The sequence below is a fragment of the Haliotis rufescens genome, unplaced genomic scaffold (assembly GCF_023055435.1).
Source record: "Haliotis rufescens isolate VD_foot unplaced genomic scaffold, xgHalRufe1.0.p SCAF_3, whole genome shotgun sequence".
Taxonomy (NCBI): domain Eukaryota; kingdom Metazoa; phylum Mollusca; class Gastropoda; order Lepetellida; family Haliotidae; genus Haliotis; species Haliotis rufescens.
The window spans coordinates 47,203,207-47,224,087 of NW_025964001.1; the positions used below are offsets into that span (position 1 = coordinate 47,203,207).

The 20,881-nt window shown below is 47.8% G+C and overlaps 1 long non-coding RNA gene across 2 annotated transcripts in view; it reads left to right on the forward strand.

Moving 5' to 3' along the window:
* Positions 1–19,362, forward strand: part of LOC124118862 — a 54,370-nt gene extending 35,008 nt beyond the window's left edge. For both annotated transcript variants that reach the window (XR_006858543.2, XR_006858542.2), the window contains 2 exons: positions 18,893–18,961; positions 19,239–19,362. This is a non-coding gene — a long non-coding RNA (uncharacterized LOC124118862). The remainder of the gene's footprint in view (positions 1–18,892; positions 18,962–19,238) is intronic.
* Positions 19,363–20,881: the final 1,519 nt, after the last annotated feature.

Consider the following 20,881-nt stretch of genomic DNA (forward strand, 5'->3'; position numbering starts at 1 on the left):
TGTCATGTCACGTGCTCTCTCTCCTCTGCCTGACTGTGTCTGTCCTGTCACATGCTCCCCCTCCTCTGTCTGACTGTGTCTGTCATGTCACGTGCTCTCTCTGTCCTCTGCCTGACTGTGTCTGTCATGTCACATGCTCTCTGTCCTCTTCCTGGCTGTGTCTGTCATGTCACGTGCTCTCTCTGTCCTCTGTCTGACTGTGTCTGTCATGTCACATGCTCTCCGTCCTCTGTCTGACTGTGTCTGTCATGTCACATTCTCTCTGTCCTCTGCCTGACTGTATCTGTCCTGACACATGCTCTCCGTCCTCTGTCTGCCTGTGTCTGGCATGTCACGTGCTCTCTCTCCTCTGCCTGACTGTGTCTGTCCTGTCACATGCTCCCCCTCCTCTGTCTGACTGTGTCTGTCATGTCACGTGCTCTCTCTGTCCTCTGCCTGACTGTGTCTGTCATGTCACATGCTCTCTGTCCTCTTCCTGGCTGTGTCTGTCATGTCACGTGCTCTCTCTGTCCTCTGTCTGACTGTGTCTGTCATGTCACATGCTCTCCGTCCTCTGTCTGACTGTGTCTGTCATGTCACATTCTCTCTGTCCTCTGCCTGACTGTATCTGTCCTGACACATGCTCTCCGTCCTCTGTCTGCCTGTGTCTGGCATGTCACGTGCTCTCTCTCCTCTGCCTGACTGTGTCTGTCCTGTCACATGCTCTCCCTCCTCTGTCTGACTGTGTCTGTCATGTCACGTGCTCTCTCTGTCCTCTGCCTGACTGTGTCTGTCATGTCACATGCTCTCTGTCCTCTTCCTGGCTGTGTCTGTCTTGTCACTTGCTCTCTGTCCTCTGCCTGACTGTGTCTGTCATGTCACATGCTCTCCGTCCTCTGTCTGACTGTGTCTGTCATGTCACATGTTCTCTGACCTCTGCCTTACTGTATCTGTCCTGACACATGCTCTCCGTCCTCTGTCTGACTGTGTCTGTCATGTCACAGTCTCTCTGTCCTCTGCCAGACTGTGTCTGTCATGTCACATGCTCTCTGTCCTCTTCCTGGCTGTGTCTGTCCAGTCACATGCTCTCCGTCCTCTGTCTGACTGTGTCTGTCATGTCACATGTTCTCTGGCCTCTGCCTTACTGTATCTGTCCTGACACATGCTCTCCGTCCTGTGTCTGACTGTGTCTGTCATGTCACATGTTCTCTGGCCTCTGCCTTACTGTATCTGTCCTGACACATGCTCTCTCTCCTCTGCCTGACTGTGTCTGTCATGTCACAGTCTCTCTGTCCTCTGCCAGACTGTGTCTGTCATGTCACATGCTCTCTGTCCTCTGTCTGACTGTATCTGTCATTTCACTTGCTCTCTGTCCTCTGCCAGACTGTGTCTGTCATGTCACATGCTCTCTGTCCTCTTCCTGACTGTCTGTCATGTCACATGCTCTCTGTCCTCTTCCTGACTGTCTGTCATGTCACATGCATTCTGTCCTCTTCCTGACTGTCTGTCATGTCACATGCTCTCTGTCCTCTGCCTGACTGTGTCTGTCATGTCACATGCTCTCTGTCCTCTTCCTGACTGTCTGTCATGTCACATGCTCTCTGTCCTCTTCCTGACTGTCTGTCATGTCACATGCATTCTGTCCTCTTCCTGACTGTCTGTCATGTCACATGCTCTCTGTCCTCTGCCTGACTGTGTCTGTCATGTCACATGCTCTCTGTCCTCTTCCTGACTGTCTGTCATGTCACATGCTCTCTGTCCTCTTCCTGACTGTCTCTTATGTCACATGACAAGTATTGGAACAAAGATAAGTGTGGGGAACAAACATTCTGTACAAGAACGTTTATGTTTGTAAAAACCACCCAAAAACATCCTAGTTAATTGCACGAGCCTCACGCATTAGCGCCAAACACCTTCGTTGGGTGACATTCCTCATTTTGTCACTTTCAAGGAAGGTCGATTAATCTCAGTGGACCATTATTTCTGACATTCTTATAGATTCTGCTATTCATACAGATTTGTGATTTACTTGATGTCATTCCTTGTTTGTGTATAAACTAGCGATGCGGCGTCAGCAACGCGTGGAGCGTTTTCGGGTTATTGGAATGCTGGAAAATGACTGAAGTCAGCGTGCAGTATACGTTAAATGGCTCGTGGAACAGATACCAACAAACCAAAAATGTTGACGATCGACCTCGTTCAGGGTGTCCCAGGTGAACGATAAGAATACAGGATCGATTGATCCGAACCCAGGCTCTACGACATCGAGCTCAAACGGCGAATTTAATTGCTGCATACTTTCGAAATGAACGTTAATAGATTTGGCGGTGGATCGGTTATGGTATTAGAAGGCTATCACTATGACTGGACGAACCCATTCCACAATGTGCTAGTTTGGGTCATTGGACAGTACTATCGGGAAACATACTGACATCCTTTATTGTAATATATTTTATTTATATTTACTGTGACTGACTTACTGAGGTAGTTCTTATCAGACATGTTTCATCTTATGAGGATATATACTGAACCAAATTAAAAACTTCACAATCCTAAAATTTTAACATTTTGACCAGTTATCATTGTGGGCCTTTATTGTGTATTTAAACAGTAATGGCCACGTATTGTCTTCAGATAACGCCCGTTTTTGTGCAGGTGAATCGATCAAAATCATGTGCACAGCACTAAAGTGGCAAAAGTGTTTTTTCACGTGCAGCTGGTCACGTGGCCATAACCGCACGTGTTTTCAGCCATACTTGTTAGCAGTCATTAACAAAAAAAGAAAAACACAAGAAAACAAAAGTCTTTACGGCCATTTGTCATGCCACGCCTTTCAAATGTGCAACGTGAACGTGCCATCGGCATGTTGCAGACGGGAACGTCCGTAGGTGAAGTCACAAGGACGATGGGTTGTAGTCGACGGACTGTTTATGATTTACAGACGCGTCTACAGCAAACGGGTACCACCGCTATGCGCCCTCGGCCAGGTCGACCCCGTGTGACGTCACATGCAGCGGATCGTTAGATTGTCTTACGTCACCTCCGTAACCGATTTTTGACGGCTGCATCAACCAGAATTGAACTGTTCAAATGAACTGCGCAAACTGTTCAAAACCGTCTGAGAACTTCTCACCTTCAAGCACGACGGCCGTACTGCGGGCCGATTCTGACTCAATTACACAGACGTCAACGTCAGTTGTGGGCACAGCGACACTTACGATGGACTTAAGTCGTCTTCAGTGATGAATCCCGAATTAATCTTCGATTTGCTGATGATAGGGCGAGGGTGTGGAGGCGCCGTCATGAACGTTACGCCCAGTGTTGTGTACAGGAAGTTGACGGATTTCGAGGCGGAAGTGTCATGGTGTGGGGTGCTTTCTGTGGCAATGCACGTTCCAAGCTTCTTGTCATCCGTGGCAATCTCAACGCTGCTGCTTACCGCGACTAGGTACTGGCACCAGAACTTCTGCCTTTTATGGCAGCACATGGACCCGGTTTGATCTTCCAACACGACAATGCCAGACCCGTCACAGCAATTTTGACAAGGAATTTCCTTCAGAATGCGGGAGTCAACGTCATGGACTGGCCGTCAAGGTCTCCTGACCTCAATCCCATCGAAAACGTCTGGGATGCTCTCGACAGAAGTCTGCGCACTCTCCAGAACCAACCACAGAATTTGCAAGATCTTGGCACCATTTTGCAGCAACAATGGCGTCGTCTTCCCAATCATGTGTTCACAAGCATCACAAGGTACATGCGGAGGCGTTGTCTGGCAGTTGTCAACGCACATGGTGGCCATACACGCTACTGAACTTGTGTGCCATCAGATTCTCGTGCATGGGACTTATGATTTAAACTGTTGATGTTATTACCGAATACCTTAGGTGCTTGGAACAAATTATGGTTACCACCGTTAATTAAAATCCTTCTTTGGACATTAATGTTTAAAAATTACCTTCTCTGATACATTTGTCCGTTGTATATATCATATATGGCATTATATTTAAAAATGTGAAGTTTTTAATTTGACTCAGTATATTTTGAATAAATTGTTGTAAAGAAACTACAAAAGTTGTTCCTGTAGAGCATGTTGAGCATACATACGTTCATGACACCTCTCGTTTGGGGAACTATTTTATTCCGCGATACAGCTGGTTGTTGCATGTCTGTCAGTGTAAACAAACGTTCTAGATAATGCGTATAGATCTAGATCCTCCACACACACACACACACACACACACACACACACACACACACACACACACACACACACAACTTGTTTGTTGTGGTGCTGCCCACAAGATGCGTGGAGTAAAAGGACAGAATACATGCCAATACTTCAATACTTGGGCTCAGATGTAACGATAAAGACGCGACATGACAGGACCCGTCCACACACCCTGCCACTCTATAACAGCTTTACTCTATTTCGGCCGATAACAAAAAGATTAAAGGAAAAACTCCCATGCATATACAACTCACCGTGCGCCTGCTGACACACAATCATACAAGTCATATTTCGCTCGTCAGTAACTGTACACGTCCATGGGTTCGGGCCCGCGACCCTAGTGCCATGTCTTCAACTGGGAAACAAGGACAGATTTGTATATACTGTGTGATAAAATCTAAGAGGCGTTCATGCGTGACAGTTTATGCAAATGGAGGTAAGAAAACATCTTCATATTTATCTTCCGAAAACAGCCATGGTTAAAGGGTACGGCAAGTCTTATCTTCTCTACTGGCTTGCAGTAAGGTGACAAAAAACAACAGACATTCCAGCCGAACATCATTTCATAAATACTATTGTAGTGGTTACTTAAACTCGCCAAGAAATATATGTCTTTCCAACCACAATGGCGGCAGTAATCGTGTTAGGATAACGTTGCACACGACTGGCGTCAATGTAGTGCTAGGATCACAGTTGCACACGGCTGGCGTCAATGTAGTGCTAGGTTCACTGTGGCACACAGCTGGCGTCAATGTAGTGCTAGCTCCATTGTGGAACACGGCTCGCGTCAATGTAGTGCTAGGTTCACTGTGGCACACGGCTGGCGTCAATGTAGTGGTAGGTTCACTGTAGAACACGGCTGGCGTCAATGTAGTGGTAGGTTCAATGTGGAACACGGCTGGCGACAATGTAGTGCTAGGTTCACTGTGGCACACGGCTGGCGTCAATGTGGTGCTAGGTTCACTGTTGCACACGGCTGGCGTCAATATGGTGTTAGGTTCACTGTGGAACACGACTGGCGTCAATGCACATGTAGTGCTAGGTTACTGTGGAACACGTCTGGCGTCAATGTAGTGGTAGGTTCACTGTGGAACACGGCTGGCGTCAATGTAGTGCTAGGTTCACCGTGGAACATGTCTGGCGTCAATGTAGTGCTAGGTTCACTGTGGCACACGGCTGGCGTCAATGTGGTGCTAGGTTCACTGTGGAACACGACTGGCGTCAATGTAGTGCTTGTTCACTGTGGAACACGTCTGGCGTCAATGTAGTGCTAGGTTCACTCTGGAACACGGCTGGCGTCAATGTAGTACTAGGTTCACTAGAACATGTCTGGCGTCAATGCAGTGCTAGGTTCACTATGGAACACGTCTGGCGTCAATGTAGTGAGAGGGTCACTGTGGAACACGGCTGGCGTCAATATAGTGTTGGGTTCACTGTGGCACACGGCTGGCGTCAATGTAGTGGTAGGTTCACTGTGGCACACGACTGGCGTCAATGTAGTGCTAGGTTCACTGTGGAACACGGCTGGCGTCAATGTAGTGCTAGGTTCACTGTGGAACACGGCTTGCGTCAATGTAGTGCTAGGTTCACTGTGGCACACGCCTGGCGTCAATTATGTAGTGCTAGGTTCACTGTTCCACACGGCTGGCGTCAATGTAGTGCTAGGTTCATTGTGGAACACGGCTGGCGTCAATGTAGTGCTAGGTTCACTGTGGCACACGGCTGGCGTCAATGTAGTGCTAGGTTCACTGTGGAACACGGCTGGCGTCAATGTAGTGCTAGGTTCACTGTGGAACACGGCTGGGTTCAATGTAGTGGTAGGTTCACTGTGGAACACGGCTGGCGTCAATGTAGTGCTAGCTTCACTGTGGACACGGCTAGCGTCAATGTAGTGGTAGCTTCACTGTGGAACACGGCTGGCGTCAATGTAGTGCTAGCTCCATTGTGGAACACGTCTGGCTTCAATGTAGTGCTAGGTTCAACGTGGAACACGACTGGCGTCAATGTAGTGCTAGGTTCACAGTTGAACACGGCTGGCGTCAATGTAGTGCTAGGTTCACTGTGGAACACGGCTGGGTCAATGTAGTGCTAGGTTCACTGAGGAACACGTCTGGCGTCATTGTAGTGCTAGATTCAATGATCCACACGTCCGGCGTCAATGTAGTCCTAGGTTCACTGTGGAAGACGTCTGGCGTCAATGTAGTGCTAGGTTCACTATGGAACACGGCTGGCGTCAATGTAGTGGTAGGTTCGCTGTGGAACACGTCTGGCGTCAATGTAGTGCTAAGTTCACTGATGCACACGTCTGGCGTCAATGTAGTCCTAGGTTCACTGTGGAACACGTCTGGCGTCAATGTAGTGGTAGGTTCACTGTAGAACACGGCTAGCGTCAATGTAGTGCTAGCTCCATTGTGGAACACGTCTGGCGTCAATGTAGTGCTAGGTTCAACGTGGAACACGACTGGCGTCAATGTAGTGCTAGGTTCACTGTTGAACACGGCTGCCGTCAATGTAGTGCTAGGTTCACTGTGGAACACGGCTGGGGTCAATGTAGTGCTAGGTTCACTGTGGAACACGTCTGGCGTCAATGTAGTGGTAGGTTCACTGTGGAACACGGCTGGCGTCAATGTAGTGCTAGGTTCACTGGAACATGTCTGGCGTCAATGTAGTGCTAGGTTCACTGTGGAACACGGCTGGCGTCAATGTGGTGCTAGGTTCACTGTGGAACACGACTGGCGTCAATGTAGTGCTTGTTCACTGTGGAACACGTCTGGCGTCAATGTAGTGCTAGGTTCACTAGAACATGTCTGGAGTCAATGTAGTGCTAGGTTCACTATGGAACACGTCTGGCGTCAATGTAGTGCTAGGGTCACTGTGGAACACGACTGGCGTTAATGAAGTGTTGGGTTCACTGTGGACACGGCTAGCGTCAATGTAGTGGTAGGTTCACTGTGAAACACGGCTGGCGTCAATGTAGTGCTAGCTCCATTGTGGAACACGTCTGGCGTCAATGTAGTGCTAGGTTCAACGTGGAACACGACTGGCGTCAATGTAGTGCTAGGTTCACAGTTGAACACGGCTGGCGTCAATGTAGTGCTAGGTTCACTGTGGAACACGGCTGGGGTCAATGTAGTGCTAGGTTCACTGAGGAACACGTCTGGCGTCATTGTAGTGCTAGATTCAATGATCCACACGTCTGGCGTCAATGTAGTGGTAGGTTCACTGTGGAACACGTCTGGCGTTAATGTAGTGGTAGGTTCACTGTGGACACGGCTGGCGTCAATGTAGTGCTAGGTTCACTGTGGAACACGGCTGGCGTCAATGTAGTGCTAGCTCCATTGTGGAACACGTCTGGCGTCAATGTAGTGCTAGGTTCAACGTGGAACACGACTGGCGTCAATGTAGTGCTAGGTTCACAGTTGAACACGGCTGCCGTCAATGTAGTGCTAGGTTCACAGTGGAACACGGCTGGGGTCAATGTAGTGCTAGGTTCACTGTGGAACACGTCTGGCGTCAATGTAGTGCTAGGTTCACTGTGGAACACGACTGGCGTCAATGTAGTGCTTCTTCACTGTGGAACACGTCTGGCGTCAATGTAGTGCTATGTTCACTCTGGAACACGGCTGCCGTCAATGTAGTGCTAGGTTCACTAGAACATGTCTGGCGTCAATGTAGTGCTAGGTTCACTATGGAACACGTCTGGCGTCAATGTAGTGCTAGGGTCACTGTGGAACACGGCTGGCGTCAATGTAGTGCTAGGTTCACTGTGGAACACGGCTGGCGTCAATGTAGTGCTAGGTTCACTGTGGAACACGGCTGGCGTCAATGTAGTGCTAGGTTCACTGTGGAACACGGCTGGGTTCAATGTAGTGCTAGGTTCACTGTGGACACGGCTAGCGTCAATGTAGTGGTAGGTTCACTGTGGAACACGGCTGGCGTCAATGTAGTGCTAGCTCCATTGTGGAACACGTCTGGCGTCAATGTAGTGCTAGGTTCAACGTGGAACACGACTGGCGTCAATGTAGTGCTAGGTTCAACGTGGAACACGGCTGGGGTCAATGTAGTGCTAGGTTCACTGAGGAACACGTCTGGCGTCATTGTAGTGCTAGATTCAATGTTCCACACGTCCGGCGTCAATGTAGTCCTAGGTTCACTGTGCAAGACGTCTGGCGTCAATGTAGTGCTAGGTTCACTATGGAACACGGCTGGCGTCAATGTAGTGCTAGGTTCACTGTGGAACACGGCTGGGTTCAATGTAGTGGTAGGTTCGCTGTGGAACACGTCTGGCGTCAATGTAGTCCTAAGTTCACCGATGCACACGTCTGGCGTCAATGTGGTGCTAGGTTCACTGTGGAACACGTGTGGCGTCAATGTAGTGGTACGTTCACTGTGGACACGGCTAGCGTCAATGTAGTGGTAGGTTCACTGTGGAACACGGCTGGCGTCAATGTAGTGCTAGCTCCATTGTGGAACACGTCTGGCGTCAATGTAGTGCTAGGTTCAACGTGGAACACGACTGGCGTCAATGTAGTGCTAGGTTCACAGTTGAACACGGCTGCCGTCAATGTAGTGCTAGGTTCACCGTGGAACACGGCTGGGTTCAATGTAGTGCTAGGTTCACTGTGGAACACGTCTGGCGTCAATGTAGTGCTAGGTTCACTCATCCACACGTCTGGCGTCAATGTAGTGCTAGGTTCACTGTGGAACACGTCTGGCGTCAATGTAGTGCTAGGTTCACTGTGGAACACGGCTGGCGTCAATGTAGTGCTAGGTTCACTGTGGAACACGGCTGGCGTCAATTATGTATAATATTGCTAGATTCACTGTTGCACACGGCTAGCGTCAATGTAGTGCTACGTTCACTATGACACACGGCTAGCGTCAATGTGGTGCTAGGTTCACTGTGGAACACGGCTGGCGTCAATGCATATGTAGTGCTAGGTTACTGTGGAACACGTCTGGCGTCAATGTAGTGCTAGGTTCACCGTGGAACACGGCTGGGGTCAATGTAGTGCTAGGTTCACTGTGGAACACGTCTGGCGTCAATGTAGTGGTAGGTTCACTGTGGAACACGGCTGGCGTCAATGTAGTGCTAGGTTCACTGGAACATGTCTGGCGTCAATGTAGTGCTAGGTTCACTGTGGAACACGGCTGGCGTCAATGTGGTGCTAGGTTCACTGTGGAACACGACTGGCGTCAATGTAGTGCTTGTTCACTGTGGAACACGTCTGGCGTCAATGTAGTGCTATGTTCACTCTGGAACACGGCTGGCGTCAATGTAGTGCTAGGTTCACTAGAACATGTCTGGCGTCAATGTAGTGCTAGGTTCACTATGGAACACGTCTGGCGTCAATGTAGTGCTAGGGTCACTGTGGAACACGGCTGGCGTCAATGTAGTGCTTGGTTCACTGTGGCACACGGCTGGCGTCAATGTAGTGCTAGGTTCACTGTGGAACACGGCTGGCGTCAATGTAGTGCTAGGTTCACTGTGGAACACGGCTGGGTTCAATGTAGTGCTAGGTTCACTGTGGACACGGCTAGCGTCAATGTAGTGGTAGGTTCACAGTGGAACACGGCTGGCGTCAATGTAGTGCTAGCTCCATTGTGGAACACGTCTGGCGTCAATGTAGTGCTAGGTTCAACGTGGAACACGACTGGCGTCAATGTAGTGCTAGGTTCATAGTTGAACACGGCTAGCGTCAATGCAGTGCTAGGTTCACTGTGGAACACGGCTGGGGTCAATGTAGTGCTAGGTTCACTGAGGAACACGTCTGGCGTCATTGTAGTGCTAGATTCAATGATCCACACGTCCGGCGTCAATGTAGTCCTAGGTTCACTGTGCAAGACGTCTGGCGTCAATGTAGTGCTAGGTTCACTATGGAACACGGCTGGCGTCAATGTAGTGCTAGGTTCACTGTGGAACACGGCTGGGTTCAATGTAGTGGTAGGTTCGCTGTGGAACACGTCTGGCGTCAATGTAGTGCTAAGTTCACCGATGCACACGTCTGGCGTCAATGTAGTGCTAGGTTCACTGTGGAACACGTCTGGCGTCAATGTAGTGCTAGGTTCACTGTGGACACGGCTAGCGTCAATGTAGTGGTAGGTTCACTGTGGAACACGGCTGGCGTCAATGTAGTGCTAGCTCCATTGTGGAACACGTCTGGCGTCAATGTAGTGCTAGGTTCAACGTGGAACACGACTGGCGTCAATGTAGTGCTAGGTTCACAGTTGAACACGGCTGCCGTTAATGTAGTGCTAGGTTCACCGTGGAACACGGCTGGGGTCAATGTAGTGCTAGGTTCACTGTGGAACACGTCTGGCGTCAATGTAGTGCTAGGTTCACTCATCCACACGTCTGGCGTCAATGTAGTGCTAGGTTCACTGTGGACACGTCTGGCGTCAATGTAGTGCTAGGTTCACTGTGGAACACGTCTGGCGTCAATGTAGTGCTAGGTTCACTGTGGAACACGGCTGGCGTCAATTATGTATAATATTGCTAGATTCACTGTTGCACACGGCTAGCGTCAATGTAGTGCTAGGTTCACTATGACACACGGCTAGCGTCAATGTGGTGCTAGGTTCACTGTGGAACACGGCTGGCGTCAATGCATATGTAGTGCTAGGTTACTGTGGAACACGTCTGGCGTCAATGTAGTGCTAGGTTCACCGTGGAACACGGCTGGGGTCAATGTAGTGCTAGGTTCACTGTGGAACACGTCTGGCGTCAATGTAGTGGTAGGTTCACTGTGGAACACGGCTGGCGTCAATGTAGTGCTAGGTTCACTGGAACATGTCTGGCGTCAATGTAGTGCTTGGTTCACTGTGGAACACGGCTGGCGTCAATGTGGTGCTAGGTTCACTGTGGAACACGACTGGCGTCAATGTAGTGCTTGTTCACTGTGGAACACGTCTGGCGTCAATGTAGTGCTATGTTCACTCTGGAACACGGCTGGCGTCAATGTAGTGGTAGGTTCACTGTGGAACACGGCCGGCGACAATGTAGTGGTATGTTCACCGTGGAACACGGCTGGCGTCAATGCAGTGCTAGGCAATGTGGCACACGCCTGGCGTCAATGTGGTGCTAGGTTCACTGTTGCACACGGCTGGCGACAATGTAGTGCTAGGTTCACCGTGGAAAACGGCTGGCGTCAATGTAGTGCTAGGTTCACTGTTCCACACGGCTGGCGTCAATTGTGTAGTGCTAGGTACACTGATGCACACGTCTGGCGTCAATGTAGTGCTAGGTTCACCGTGGAACACGTCTGGCGTCAATGTAGTGCTAGGTTCACTGTTGCACACGGCTGGCGTCAATTATGTAGTGCTAGGTTCACCGTGGAACACGTCTGGCGTCAATGTAGTGCTAGGTTCACTGTGGCACACGGCTGGCCTGAATTTATTCCTAGGTTCACTGTGGCACACGGCTGGCGTCAATTATGTAGTGTTAGGTTCACTGTTGCACACGCCTGGCGTCAATGTAGTGCTAGGGTCACTGTGGCACACGGCCGGTGTCAATGTAGTGCTACGTTTACCGTGGAACACGGCTGGCGTCAATGTAGTGCTAGGTTCACTGTTGCACACGGCTGGTGTCAATGTAGTGCTAGGTTCCCTGTTGCACACGGCTGGCGTCAATGTAGTGCTAGGTTCACTGTGGCACACGGCTGGTGTCAATGTAGTGCTAGATTCACTGTTGCACATGGCTGGTGTCAATGTAGTGCTAGGGTCACTGTGGAACACGGCTGGCGTCAATGTAGTGCTAGGTTCACTGTGGCACACGGCTGGCGTTATCGTAGTGCCAGGTTCACTGGAACATGTCTGGCGTCAATGTAGTGCTAGGTTCACTGTGGTACACGTCTGGCGTCACTGTAGTGCTAGGGTCACTGTGGAACACTGCTGGCGTCACTGTAGTGCTAGGTTCACTGTGGAACACGTCTGGCGTCAATGTAGTGCTAGGTTCACAGTGGAACACGGCTGGCGTCAATGTAGTGCTAGGTTCACTGTGGCACACGGCTGGCCTCAATTTATTCCTAGGTTCACTGTGGCACACGGCTGGCGTCAATTATGTAGTGTTAGGTTCTCTGTTGCACACGGCTGGCGTCAATGTAGTGCTAGGGTCACTGTGGCACACGGCTGGCGTCAATATAGTGCTAGGTTCACTGTGGCACACGGCTGGCGTTATCGTAGTGCCAGGTTCACTGGAACATGTCTGGCGTCAATGTAGTGCTAGGTTCACTGTGGTACACGTCTGGCGTCACTGTAGTGCTAGGGTCACTGTGGAACACTGCTGGCGTCAATGTAGTGCTAGGTTCACAGTGGAACACGTCTGGCGTCAATGTAGTGCTAGGTTCACAGTGGAACACGGCTGGCGTCAATGTAGTGCTAGGTTCACTGTGGCACACGGCTGGCGTCAATGTATTCCTGGGTTCACTGTGGCACACGGCTGGCGTCAATTATGTAGTGTTAGGTTCACTGTTGCACACGGCTGGCGTCAATGTAGTGCTAGGTTCACTGTGGCACACGGCTGGTGTCAATGTAGTGCTAGGTTTACCGTGGAACACGGCTGGCGTCAATGTAGTGCTAGGTTCACTGTTGCACACGGCTGGTGTCAATGTAGTGCTAGGTTCACTGTGGCACTAGGCTGGTGTCAATGTAGTGCTAGGTTCACTGTTGCACACGGCTGGTGTCAATGTAGTGCTAGGTTCACTGTTGCACACGGCTGGCGTCAATGTAGTGCTAGGTTCACCGTGGCACACGGCTGGTGCCAATGTAGTGCTAGGTTCACTGTGGCACACGGCCGGCGTCAATGTAGTGGTAGGTTCACTGTGGAACACGGCTGGCGTCAATGTAGTGCTAGGTTCACTGATGCACACGGCTGGCGTCAATTATGTAGTGTTAGGTTCACTGTTGCACACGGCTGGCGTCAATGTAGTGCTAGGTTCACTGAGGCAAACGACTGGCGTCAATGTAGTGCTAGGTTCACTGTGGAACACGTCTGGCGTCAGTGTAGTGCTAGGTTCACTGTGGCACACGGCTGGCGTCAATGTAGTGGTAGGTTCACTGTGGAACACGGCTCGCGTCAATGTAGTGGTAGGTTCACTGTGGAACACGGCTGGCGTCAATGTAGTGGTAGGTTCACCGTGGAAAACGGCTGGCGTCAATGCAGTGCTAGCTTCACTTATGCACACGTCTGGCGTCAATGTAGTGTTAGGTTCACTGTGGAACACGTCTGGCGTCAATGTAGTGCTAAGATCACTGTGGAACACGGCTGGCGTCCAAGTAGTGCTGGGTTCACTGTGGAACACGGCTGGCGTCAATGTAGTGCTAGGTTCACTGTGGAACACGGCTGGCGTTAGTGTAGTGCTAGGTTCACTGGAACATGCCTGGCGTCAATGTAGTGCTAGGTTCACCGTGGAACAATTCTGGCGTCAATGTAGTGCTAGGTTCACTGTTGAACACGGCTGGCGTCAATTATGTAGTGATAGGTTCACTGTAGAACACGGCTGGCGTCAATGTAGTGCTAGCTCCGTTGTGGAACACGGCTTGCGTCAATGAAGTGCTAGGTTCACTGTCGAACACGACTGGCGTCAATGTAGTGCATGGTTCACAGTGGAACACGGCTGGCGTCAATGTAGTGGTAGGTTCACTGATGCACACGTCTGGCGTCAATGTAGTGCTAGGTTCACTGTGGAACACGTCTGGCGTCAATGTAGTGCTAGGTTCACTGTGGCACACGGCTTGCGTCAATTATGTAGTGCTAGGTTCACTCTGGAACACGGCTGGCGTCAATGTAGTGCAAGGTTCACTGTGGAACACGGCTGGCGTCAATGTAGTGCTAGGTTCACTGTGGAAAGCGGCTGGCGTCAATGTAGTGCTAGGTTCACTGTGGAACACGGCTGGCGTCAATGTAGTGCTAAGTTTACTGTGGAACACGGCTGGCGACAATGTAGTGGTAGGTTCACTGTGGAACACGGCTGGCGTCAATGCAGTGCTAGGTTCAATATGGCACACGGCTGGCGTCAATGTGGTGCTAGGTTCACTGTGGAACACGACTGGCGTCATTGTAGTGGTAGGTTCACTGTTGAACACGTCTGGCGTCAACGTAGTGCCAGGTTCACTGGAACATGTCTGGCGTCAATGTAGTGCTAGGTTCACTGTGGAACACGTCTGGCGTCACTGTAGTGCTAGGGTCACTGTGGAACACTGCTGGCGCCAATGTAGTGCTAGGTTCAGTATGGAACACGGCTGGCGTCAATGTGGTGCTAGGTTCACTGTGGAACACGACTGGCGTCATTGTAGTGGTAGGTTCACTGTTGAACACGTCTGGCGTCAACGTAGTGCCAGGTTCACTGGAACATGTCTGGCGTCAATGTAGTGCTAGGTTCACTGTGGAACACGGCTGGCGTCAATTATGTAGTGTTAGGTTCACTGTTGCACACGGCTGGCGTCAATGTAGTGCTAGGTTCACTATGGAACACGGCTGGCGTCAATGTAGTGCTAGGTTCACCGTGGCACACGGCTGGTGTCAATGTAGTGCTAGGTTCACTGTGGAACACGGCTGGCGTCAATGTAGTGCTAGGTTCACTGTGGCACACGGCTGGTGTCAATGTAGTGATAGGTTCACCGTGGAACACGGCTGGCGTCAATGTATTGCTAGGTTCACTGATGCACACGGCTGGCGTCAATTATGTAGTGTTAGGTTCACTGTTGCACACGGCTGGCGTCAATGTAGTGCTAGGTTCACTGTGGCACATGACTGGCGTCAATGTAGTGCTAGGTTCACTGTGGAACACATCTGGCGTCAGTGTAGTGCTAGGTTCACTGTGGCACACGGCTGGCGTCAATGTGGTGCTGGGTTCACTGTTGAACACGGCTGGCGTCAATGTAGTGCTAGGTTCACTGTGGAACACGGCTGGCGTTAGTGTAGTGCTAGGTTCACTGGAACATGCCTGGCGTCAATGTAGTGCTAGGTTCACTGTGGAACACTTCTGGCGTCAATGTAGTGCTAGGTTCACTGTTGCACACGACTGGCGTCAATGTAGTGCTAGGTTCACTGTGGAACACGGCTGGCGTCAATGTAGTGCTAGGTTCACTGTGGCACACGGCTGGCGTCAATGTAGTGGTAGGTTCACTGTGGAACACGGCTGGCGTCAATTATGTATTTCTAGGTTCACTGTGGCACACGGCTGGCGTCAATGTAGTGGTAGGTTCACTGTGGAACACGGCTGGCGTCAATTATGTATTTCTAGGTTCACTGTGGAACACGACTGGCGTCAATGTAGTGCTAGCTCCACTGTGGAACACGGCTCGCGTCAATGTAGTGCTAGGTGAAAAGGGTGAAAGGGTGTTCCAGTGAACGCTCACCCGTGTCTCCGACATCATGACAGGGTATTCCAGTGAGCGATCTTCTGTATCTTGGCATCTCGAAAGGGTGTCTATGTGAGCGATCTCCCATGTCTCTGCACATCTTGAAAGGGTATTCAAGTGAGCGATCTCCCATGTTTCTTACACACCTGTGGGTGGGAACCCCATTTGAGATAACTTGTATCAAACATATGTGTGAAATCAAATTCCAGGCCAGTGATTGGCTACTCCGTGGTGATGACCTAAGGTCAAATTATGACGGACTACTTTCAAGATCGTAAGTCACACTCTCCGGCGCAGTGGTGACTTAGCATAACACCACTGCAAAAGGCTAATTTGCATATCACGTGACCGGACTTTTCTCTTGTTTGTACACGAGCGCGCTTATTCTGAAAACCCAACAGACTGGCCTAATGCAAGCCTTTCGGTTCGCTTAACACATTGTTTTGCGTAATTATATAGATATGCTACTACAACTGCGACAGTGAGGTGCATGACGATGTGACCGTATAAACTAGCTCTCCGTGGGGCTCAGATGACAGCACGTGGAGCCGGACAACCAATGTAAACAAAGGTTTAACTACGCAAATGGAAGTAGATTTTCACGTTTTAGGATACCTTCTTAACGAACTGTAACCATTCTTTGGCATTTGTTTATCAAAATGTGTAGTACGACAAGTATATGGAATATCTTGAATGGACTGTCTAAGATGTGACGAATCGTCACATGGCGCTGGCTGCCGACCGCAAAGGAACTCTGGGTAGGAGAGTGTGTAAGTCATTGATAAGTTGCTCGTGCTCCTGTCGAATGTCCACCTACGTCTGTGTTGAACGTAATGGTTTTAGAGTGTTAATAGATATATTCCCGTGTTATTGGTTTTCGGACGCTTAAGAAACATTCGCTAATCACAAGAACCGTAAAACATCTCATTCACTTATCAAAGACAGCTTTATCTAAAAATCAAGCTATCATCTGAGTATTTACAATGCCTGTTGACACCACAACCCTCGTTATAGCGGGAGAATATATGTGTCTCCTCTTCAACCCACACTTCGAAGTCGACTAAAATTCGAAATACATCCCTCACACTAAACGTTTTGAATTCTGTTGGAAATTCCCTCTTCTGTGATATCACCCACAGTCATATTAGGCAAAACAAAATTACTGCGTGTTTAGAAATATATATGACGGATATTTAGTCGAAGGATTGAATTTCAAAAATAGCATATTAGCGGTCACGGGAATCTGTTTTTCAGCAAAACACAAATGATAATTCTGAAACGTCGCCGAGGAACTTGGAATCGTTTGGAATGTTTTGGAAACTACGCAAACACGAACGCCGAAGTTCACTTTCCGCCATATTGGATAGTGTTTACAAAATCACGTTTCACGTATGCGGGTTATGAGACGCCTATAGGATCAGGTATATTTCAAACTCAACTGCTATACATGCTTCCCTGAATTCCTCATACATTTTCGAAACAAATGACAAATGGTCTTTGTCACCAATACAAATCAAGATGGCATCAAGCGAAATAAATAAAATAGGTGTGGAAACGAACACTGTGCTCGGAAAACTATACTTGTTGAAATGTACACAAAGCAAAATTGTTGCATACATTGGCTGACGAGTTTGCGAATATTCGTGGGAAGAGTATCGTAGCACGAATTATGGAATTAAAAATACATACATTACAATTGTAAAAGTTTCCGTCTTATGTGACGCCATGACTGACGCAAAGCCACGCACAACGTCAACGACGATGGTAGTTAGATCTATCTCCATTTCTGACAAATTTTCTTGGTAACATTTGAAAACATAAAAACAAATAACAGTACGCAGATTGTCTGATTGTTTCTGATTACTTACATGACACATTTATGTATATACCAACCCCCAATCAAAGAAAATCCTCCTGTGAAAAATCCTCTGTTGTCAGTGAACACGCCATTTTGTAGAAGTCGGTCACCGGCAGTGATGCCATACGGCAGTAAACATTGTTGTACATATTTGGGTGACTGCGGGTTCTTTGATCTAGTTTGTACTATCATCATCGCCTTTGTAATCCACAGATGGCGGAAACGTTTTCAGGTTTAGTTGTAGGGTCACATTATTTATGAATAGTAAGCAGTACGTCGGATGACGTCACTCATGACTTGACCGGTGTGTTATGTATTAATGCGCCACTGCGATCATAAGAACAGACAAAATGCATCGAGTCGATTCTAAAAAGGTTTGATATTAGGATGTGTAAGAAACAGATTACTGCACTCGTGCCTGTCAGATACTCGTTGGAAGATAAATGGTATCTGACAGGCACTCGTGTAATAATCTCTATATCTTGGCATCAGGAAAGGGTGTCCATGTGCGCGATCTACCATGTTTGTTTTGTTTTGTTTTGTTTGTTTGTTGTTTAACGCTGCACTCAATAATATTCCTGCTATATGGCGGCGACCTGTAAATAATCGAGTCTGGAACAGACAATCCATTGATTGACATCATGGGCATCGATCTACGCATTTGGGATACGATGGCATGCATCAACCAAGTCAGCGAGCCTGACCACCCGATCCCGTTAGTCGCCTTTTATGGCAAGCATGGGTTGCTGAAGACCTATTTTCTGGGCATGAAAGGGTGTCCATGTGAGCGATCTCCCATGTCTCTGCACATAATGAGAGGGTATGCCAGTGAGCGATCTCCCATAGACTTATGCATGACCCCAAGGTCAAACTGCAAAACGAGGTTTTCCCCGAATGGCGGAAGTGATTTCAAACACCCGGAAGTGACTTATCGCTCGTCTTGCATGTCTCGTTCAGCTTCGTCGAGAATTTTGGTCAAAGTCAATCGAAGAGCGCGGGGAGTTCACCGTTGAACAAGGGATGGGTTCATCAACAGCATTAAAAGTAGATATATTGTGATTTTACACTAAATAACAATGACCACTTTGACAAGTCACGTTACCTTTCATGCCATATGCTGCTGTTTTGAACTGATTTTGAGGGGCGTAACATGAATGGGCTAAGACAGTCATAATGACTGATATCCAGCCCTTTAAATGTGTGCCAGCGCTATATTTTATTTATATTAATTCTTGTGTTTTGGGGTACTACGGTACTCTATAATTAAATATAATTATTATAAAGGTTATAGTGTATACTGTGTCACGTATATTGCAACCGTCATAGATGCAAATGATTTTGGCCATAGAACCAAAAAGTTTTTTTGTATAAAACCATAATCATCCACGATTATCCACAAATCTTCCATGAAATTCAGTTCTGTTTCATAGTTGAATGTGTGTATGTGGTAATTATTATATTTCCAGCATCGTGCGATGGATTCCTGTGTCCTGACTCGATCTATGGGGAAGAACGAAATCCCTCATAACTTAGAGGTAAGGACTATGAAATAAATATGTCGTATGCGTGTTCAATTAATGAAATTAATTTGAATCAATGGGTATGGAAGTTACATTAAACTGCAACAATAATTCTGGGTAACTGACCATGCAGATTATTGCTGTTTATGTAAATTATAGAAAATATGTTTTTTTAAAAAGTCAAAGTGACTCGGCACAATGTTTGAACAGTTTAATAGTAGAACACTTATTAAATATTATTCATACAATTGACATCTGCATGTATTTCTTCACGACCTAAATGTATTTTCAGATTGTTCTGAAGTGAGTGTTTCTGCAACAAACTGTTTGTCTGCCATCAGACAGATCGAGCCAGTGCTGTGCACATCAGTTTAAATACAATGTATGTACATTGTGTAATAAAATATTTGCGTCGATTTGACACTTTTATCTCTCACAGGCAATTTTAGCACAATTCTATAAGAGTGCACAAGGGAAACCATAATCAAGCAACTGTCCACAGCTGATTGATAGTTTTGCAAATTTTGCAACATGGACTCTCAAGGATGTTAAGGTTTGTATTTCTCCTATTTATTCAGCAGAAAACTGTCCACAGTTAAATAGGAAAGGGGGGATATTGAGACTTTTTCTTGTGTGCAAAGTAGTGCAATAGTAAAGCCTTGGTCAGCCCCCACACTATCACCTGGTTGAATAAGATCAAGAAAAATACCAAACACTTCACAGCTTTGTCATCTCAACATCAGACATACCACCTATAGACAAACATGATACAAAGATCACAGCATCATGAGGGTCTATACCAATCAGGCTTTAGAGTGGACAGCTAGTTTTATAAAAGGTATAAAACTTGTGAGTAGTTGACAAAGGCACATTGGATTTGAATTTTTATTTCAGTGCAGTCACAACATCGTCTTGGGTCTTCCAGCCAAGGAAACAGTGTCAGAACAAACATAATACATGCTACGCATTTTGGTGGCACTGGGTTGATCAAAATAAAAACATTATTGAAAGTATCACAATCATTAAAGAAATTAAATATGAAATGAAACAGGGGTCAGTTCTCTAGCCAGCTCTAGCTAGCTCTATTCCACACTCTGAAATCAGCATAGGGACTTTTTTTTACTTTTAGAGTCAAAAAGGATATTGTGTAATATAAGATTTCAGAGACTAAATGTTAGTGTATAGATGGGTCTCCCTCTCAAATTGTTCGACATGGGCCTGCATCTCCTTTATTTCAAATCGTGCCTCACGGCCCTCATTCTGTGTGAGATGCTCATTCCCTTCAGCCTCATGTCCATCACACCTCCTCCTGGAACCAGGTTCTCTTCACACTACAAACAAAATTATTCTAATTTAATATACTATTAAAAAAAAGAAACGCATAACCCGTATTTGCTGAGAAAATGTATATTCAAACATGAATAACTTGGTAGTAAATAAACTTGAGTACATGGAATTTTACATCCGTTTAGGAGAGATCAATGTCTATACAATGATGTCCATAACTTGAGGTAAGACATTCACAATATTCCTCAAACGTGAATGGAGTATCAATATATGTTGTGCCCACAACGTTAACGTGCACGAATAACAGTTCTCACACGCCTTGCCATGGACTGGATGAGACGCTGGATAACGGCCTGGGGAATCCTCCGCCACTCCTCCTGCAGAAATGCAGCTAGTGTCTGGAGAGTTTGGGGTTGATGTTGACGCTGACGGAGACGGCGATCAAGTTCATCCAACAGCAGCATCAAGACGTGGCATGTTCATTTGGCTTGGAACATCTGAACGAATGCCTATTTCCGAAAGCAAGCTTGCTTTTTATTGCCAAACACTGCATGCTTTTTCTGCCCAATTTCAACGTGCAAGATGCCACTTTTTGCGTTGTGGCGATGCATTTCTTACTCATTCTCAAAAAACCACATCAAAGTCAAC